The sequence below is a fragment of the Hibiscus syriacus genome, unplaced genomic scaffold (genome assembly GCF_006381635.1).
Source record: "Hibiscus syriacus cultivar Baekdansim isolate YM2019G1 unplaced genomic scaffold, ASM638163v2 tig00110019_pilon, whole genome shotgun sequence".
Lineage (NCBI taxonomy): Eukaryota > Viridiplantae > Streptophyta > Magnoliopsida > Malvales > Malvaceae > Hibiscus > Hibiscus syriacus.
The window spans coordinates 2,272-8,126 of NW_024062567.1; the positions used below are offsets into that span (position 1 = coordinate 2,272).

General features: G+C 32.6%; 1 pseudogene; it reads right to left on the reverse strand.

Moving 5' to 3' along the window:
- Positions 1-2,004: 2,004 nt before the first annotated feature.
- Positions 2,005-4,436, reverse strand: LOC120213001 (annotated as a pseudogene).
- Positions 4,437-5,855: the final 1,419 nt, after the last annotated feature.

Genomic DNA, 5,855 nt, shown 5'->3' on the forward strand with positions numbered 1-5,855 from the left:
CTACTAACCCGTAATTCGGGGCATTACACTTTCCGCCAACATTAAGACACATTTTGCACATAAAAGTTTATTTTTCTTGAAATATTTTTAAGAGTAAATTATGAGTTCAGTACCTAAACTATAAATTTTGGTTTGTTTTAATACCTAAACTTTAGTTTTTGTTTCATTTTAGTACCCCTTTCAAAATTTAATGTTAACTTTTGAAAAAATTGAAAGTTATGTACTAAAACGAACAAAAACTGATAAGATGGGTACTAAACGCGTTAGGTATGGTTCTAAAAAATTAAAAATTTAGGTATTAAAATAGACCAAAACTGATAGTTTAAGTACTAAATGCGTAGTTAACTTACCCTATCTTTAAAACTAAGCTGGGTTAATTCTTGGGGTTAAATTTAAACATTAACTTATGTATTATGCATGAAATATGGATTTAATCTTTATTCTTATTGTGGTTAATTTTAGTTATATATTTTCTAAAATTTTCTTTTAACATGGTAACTGAATTTCATTAATAAAATAGAGGAATCAAAATTATACGTATCTAAATAGAAAGTTGGAGACAATAGCACTAAAAACTCATATATAAAATAAAAATATTAAATCCAAAGATACGAAGAGATTGAACCTTTCAAATATAAAAACAATCTAGTAACCTTCGTAAAATTTCTTGTCTCTATCGAATGAGACACTTTACGATGTGATAAAGAAGTGGTGAGCGAACCAAACAATTTGACCGACTACTTTGCTACACAATTCTGATTATATCGGCAAACGACCCATTTATTAAAGAGGGGATATGACAATATGTAACCATCGACAGTTAACAAAACAAATGTCGTGAGGATCTTTGTGGAAGCACCAACACGACAGCAGAAGTATGCAAAAAAACTTACCGAAAACCATAGGGAATATGCCACAAGAGCAGAGAAAAAGCGATCACAAGGACATATATTTTTATTCAAAAGTGAAAATTTAAGAAAAAAAAGACATAATATAAAAATAAAAAATAATAATCACCGACGATCGGCAACTTATATTAAAATTAGTACTATCACCGACTAAAAAACAAAGGAAAAAAGACTGTTTATATTTTTGAATTTGAATTTTTAGTCATGATCCAAATAATATAAGAAATATATTTCGTGATTTGAAATGATTATATTTGAATAATAAGAACTGAATTTACAATCATACATAATACAAAGACGAATAATAGAATCTGAATTAATATATCTAATAATTATTATATGAGTCATATTAAAATTTTAAATTTAAACGTATTATCCATAAAAAAAATATTTAAAATGTATGATAATTTAAAATTTCATAAACAACTAAGTATCCATTATGAATAAACATGGAATTTTATATTAGAAACAGAACTTATAAAATTTTAAGATAAAATGTACATTTGGTCCCTTAATTATAAGATATTATTTAATTAAGTCTTTCGACTATTAAAAGTGACAAATAGTCCTCATACTATATAGTGTTTATTTTGTTGAGTCTCTCGACTATTAAAATTACATAATGATCACACAACTATTCATTATGTTCTAAACTCATCATTTTTCGTTAAAATCGACAGTATTACGAGCTGAACTTTAACATGCTGACTGTGATATGACAAAATCTGATCCTAGAATCTCAAATGACTATCATATCTCAATTATCATGTTAACGTTCAACTTAGATCACCGTCAATTTTTAACGGAAATGGAAGAGTTTGAAGTATAATGAATAGTCGGGTAACCATTTTGTAACTTTTAATAGACGAATGACTTAAAAATCAACATTATATAGTCAGATGACCATTTTGTAACTTTTAATAGTTAAGAGACTTAATAAAGTAATGCGCTATAATCGACGATCATTGTGTACTTTACCCAAAAATTTAAAAGACGAAAAAGGATTATCAATAAGAAAGTAAAAGAATACATGAATTTGAAATTTTCAAAGATGGTCCTTTAATTTTCCTTGATTGATCCCGATGTCCTACAATAATCACCTTTCAACATTTGTTCTATAGGACCTGTAACTTAGAATTAAAATGCTCATAAATCTGTACCCAATAATGAAACTCAACATGACAACAATGTGACTCCATTTCTGCGACTCTTTAAGACCTTGCTGCTTCAAGAACTCTTCACCATTGACATAGCACTCTCCGTCCACCATCTTCAAGCATATCTGTCGCCCCTTCTCCCCCCATACTCGTTCAACACGAAACACTCGAACGGATACTTGAACAGACTCAAGTAGTGCATGAAAATCCAGTACCTAGGTATGTCCTCTCTCGATATGAAATATCCCGAGAACAGAAAGAACGACCCGACGACGCCGGCGATCAGCGACGTCCCCATGATGAAATCCGGGACGAGTGCGCTCAGACAGGCAACCAACGAATTCGACATCAGGACGACGATCCAGACCAGCATTGTGAAGTAGAGAAACGTATAGACATCCCGCTTTAGTCCGACAAGCCAGTACACGGGGAGGCGTACATGAGAGCCACGAATAAGAGGAAAGGGATGAATACCATGGCGTTTGATATGAAATAAGAAGAGATTCTATAAGCTCCCCTTGAGGTTCTCTCATCAAGATCCTTCTCTCTCGGAGATAATCGGTAGGCCTTCGGTTGTTGACGAGAGCAGGAAGGTGAGCTGAAGGCGAAAAAGCCGATCGAATCACTAGCGGCGTTCATGAATATAGTGCCCAGCACAATCCCAAGCAGTGCTTGTAATGTTCTTGATAAAAAAGCTGCTTTGTTCTATAGATGTTATTAGAAAATCTCTGACCCAAAATCAAATCTCCTTGAATCGAGTGTTTGCATAAGCATAACAAGCTTTTCTTTCTTCTTCTTCGATATTATCATCTTCTTCTTCTTCACTCTCGTCGGTGTTTACTACAAGCAAGTCTTGTGTCACATCAATCGCGAACTCGAGAACATTAACATGGCGAGGAATGGAATGGCCTGAATCGGAGACGCTGCTCGAGGATTAAGGGGACCATGGTGAAGAACAGTTCCGTTTGATAGCAACAAAGTTTTGTCGAAGAGTTCGAATTCGGAAACCAGGCTGATGGACGGTTAATACAATCGTCTTGCCTTGTTTCGTAGCCATGGATTTCAGCAACGATGCTACATGAAGGGCGGACGCCGAATCCAACCCCGATGTCGGTTCATCCAGCAGAAGAACAGCCGGATCATGAACTAAATCGACGCCGATCGATACTCTACGTTTCTCCCCCACCTGAAACAGTCGCGAAATTGGTGATAGAGTTTAGGGACTAACATAAAACATTAAACAAATTAAGAGGTTTGAATTAAAACTTTCAAATATTTGAAGGATTTAGTTTACATTTTTCTAAAAATTAGATTCTAATTAAAATGGGTAAACTATACATTTAGTACCTAAACTATCAATTTTAATCCGTTTTAGTACCTAAACTTTATTTTTTTAAAACATACATAACATTTAGTTTTATTTCATATTATAGTACTCGTTAAACTTAACGTGTTTGTTTTGATCTATTTTAGTACCTAACTTTTAAATTTTTTTAAAACTTAACGTTAAATTTTGAACGAGTTTTTAAAATGAAAAACAAAATAAACTTTAGATATGGTTTTAAAAATTAAAAGTTTAGGTACTAAACGGATCAAATTGATAGTTAGATACTAAATATATAATTTACAAATAAAATTTTGAGAGGCTTAATGAGAATTTTTAGGAATTATGGGATGTGGTTTAATTAAAAACACTAAAACATTAAAAAATTAATCTGAATTTCGAAAAATTTTGAAGGTTCAAATTAAATATTTTAAAATTTATAAGTCTAAATTATATTTGGAGGGGTCATGGTCCCATTAGTCCCTCTTGTGTTCCGCCACTGACCTGAAATCCCACGGTTTATTCGTCCCCGATTCTAACATTTGCAACATGCTCTAATCCAAGCTCCCGGAGCAACTCTTTTACTCTGATTCCGACCGCCACCTTGCCGTGGCGTTTGCTGTCGTGCAACCGGAGACGAGCGCTGTACATGAGTGTTTCTTGGACAGTGAGAACCGGGAAGAGAAACTCATCTTGCGAAACATAACCCGATACCCCTCCGAAAGCATCCGGCATCCATTGCTTTGTGATTTACAAGAACATAACCAGAAAATCTTGTCATCGGGATCATTCCGGCCAGAATTTCCAGCAAAGTAGTCTTGCCGGCACCACTGGGACCGGCGATTGCCATGATTTCACCAGGTCTAGCTTCACAATTCACGTTTTTCAGAATACATTTAGTGGCAGCCGCAGGTGAATGTCTCCGTAAACACCAACTGAAGCCACCGACCCGCGGCGGAGATAACCGTAGGAAAGTTTTCTGGGCCTTTATTACGTACTGGTTTTCATGTCCCTAGAAGAATCCGGTGCCTTTATGGGTAGCTCCATTGAACTCCACAGGGAATATAGCTTGTGAGACGATAGAAATGAGAAGAAGCTAGCCACAAAGCTGATATCTTTGCATGCAAATTCAGGTCTATATACTACTATTAAGTAATTAACAGTGTGACGAAAATTCGATTTGATTTAAAAAATTGATTTAATTTGATGTAAAAAAATTGATTTAATTTGATTTAATCTGTAATTTTATAATTTCAAATGAATTTGAAAAAAAAAAAGATTTGAGTTGTAAAATAGTACTCTAGTAATCAAAAAATTAATTAATGGATTGGTTTTAAATTAAAATCAATTAGTACCATAATATTATAAATATTTACAATTAAATTTAAACAAAACTCAAATATACTCTTCTCAATTTAAAAAACTTCTAATAAATTCGAGTTATAAACAAGATTCGTCAATTTAACTAATTCCAAATTTTTACTCGACTCAATTTAATTCGATCGAATAATTACCCTTTAACTTTATATCTTTGTAATTTTTAGGTAATATACAAATAGTCCTTCGACTATAAGATATTACTTTATTGAGTCCCTCGACTATTAAAAGTTACAAATGATCATTAGACTATTCATTACGTTCCAAGTTTGTCCTTTTCCGTTAAAAATTTAACATTCAACTAAGTTGGAAGTTAACATGTTGACTGAGATGTGATAGTCGTTTGAGATTATGATATCAAATTTTATCATATCTCGGTCAGCAAGTTAACGTACAGCTCATACTATTGTCAATTATTAGACTATCATTACGTTCCAAGTTTGTCCTTTTCCGTTAAAAAATTAACATTCAACTAAGTTGGAAGTTAACATGTTACTGAGATATGATAGTCGTTTGAGATTAGATATAAATTTTATCATATCTCGGTCAGCAAGTTAAAGTACAGCTCATACTATCGTCAAATTTTAATGGAAAATGAATAATTTAGAATAAGAATAGTTGACTGAACATTTTATAATTTTTAATAATCAAGCGATTCAACAAAGTAATTCTCTATAGTTAGATGATCATTTTACAACTTTAATAGTTAAAAAATTTAATAAAGTAATACCTATAATAAAAGACCATTTATATATTTTACCTAATTTCTAAGGGGTTGAAAAATTAAAAAAAAAGGTGTGAAAGCGAAAGAAGTATATAAGGCAGGTGAAGTTTGAGTTGACCCAGTGTGGGGTTGGTGTTTTGTTACATCAACAAGGCAGCTTTTCCCATGTGACTTGAAATGTGCAGTTACGATCCCATATAAGGGGCGTTAAATGGGATTTTGGTAATTCCAAGGGATGCAGATAAGATTAATTATTAGTTGTACTTACAAAGTAAGACATATAATATAAATATCACTTTAGGCTTAATGCCCAAATAAGTGCCTAACTATATCTCTTTTATCAAATAGGTTCCTATATTTTTTAG